Source organism: Larimichthys crocea, unplaced genomic scaffold (genome assembly GCF_000972845.2).
Source record: "Larimichthys crocea isolate SSNF unplaced genomic scaffold, L_crocea_2.0 scaffold33091, whole genome shotgun sequence".
NCBI lineage: Eukaryota > Metazoa > Chordata > Actinopteri > Sciaenidae > Larimichthys > Larimichthys crocea.
The window spans coordinates 1-1,112 of NW_020854372.1; the positions used below are offsets into that span (position 1 = coordinate 1).

Consider the following 1,112-nt stretch of genomic DNA (forward strand, 5'->3'; position numbering starts at 1 on the left):
TCGACATGATTTTGGTCAGCTAATTAACTTGGCCATATTTCTAGATATGAGAGCTGCTCCATCCAAAGTGGGATGGATGCCGTCTCTCCCAATCAGACCAGGTTTTCCCCAGAAAGGTGTCCAATTGTCTATGACGCCCACATCGTTTGCTGGACACCACCTCGACAGCCAGCGGTGAAATGACGACATGCGGCTAAACATGTCATCACTGGTCACAATACCAGGTGCTGTAAGCTTTTTCACATCTCGGCAGGGAACAAAGCTTTTCTTCTTCAATAGCCATGGTGGTGATGACTGACGTGCATATATACAGTATTTCTCACTTCACCGGAGGCCTACGGCCATACCACCCTGAATGCGCTTGATCTTGTCTGATCTCGGAAGCTAAGCAGGGGTCAGACCTGGTTAGTTCTTGGGGGGATGGAGGCCGCCTGGGAATTACCAGGTGTTGTAAGCTTTTTCACATCTCGGCAGGAACAAAGCTTTTCTTCTGTTACTAGCATGGTGTGATGACTGACGTTTGCATATATACAGTTTTCTCACTTTCCCCAGTGGCTTACGGCCCTCCCACCCTGAATGCGCCCTATCTCGTCTGATCTCGGACGCTACGCAGGGTTCAGTGCCTGGTTAGTACTTGGCTGGAGACCGCCTGGGAATACCAGGTCCTGTAAGCTTTTTCAACATCTCGGCACGGGGGAACAAAGCTTTCTTCTTAAATGGGCCATGTGGTTGATGGGACTGCCGTGCATCTATTACAGTATTTCTCACTTCCCCAGTTGGCTTACTGCCAGACCACCCTGACTGCGCCCGATCTCGTATGATTTCGGAAGCTAAGCAGGGTCAGGCCTGGTTAGTATTTGGAATGGGAGACCGCCTGGGAATCCCAGGTCGCTGTATTGCTTTTTTAGATCTCGGCCGGGAACCAAAGCTTTCTTCTTCAATAGCCATGTTGTGCTGACTGACTTTTGCCATATCTACACAGTATTCTGACTTCCACCGAGGCTTTTTACGGCCATTCCAACCTGAATGCGGATGATCTCGTCTGATTGGGAAATAAGCAGGGGTCAGGCCCTGCCGTATGTGTGGGAGGTGAGAACGACTGGGAATAAAAG

At 49.9% G+C, this 1,112-nt stretch overlaps 1 pseudogene; it reads left to right on the forward strand.

Moving 5' to 3' along the window:
- The first annotated feature begins 779 nt into the window (after nt 1-779).
- Nucleotides 780-900, forward strand: LOC113744968 (uncharacterized; annotated as a pseudogene).
- Nucleotides 901-1,112: the final 212 nt, after the last annotated feature.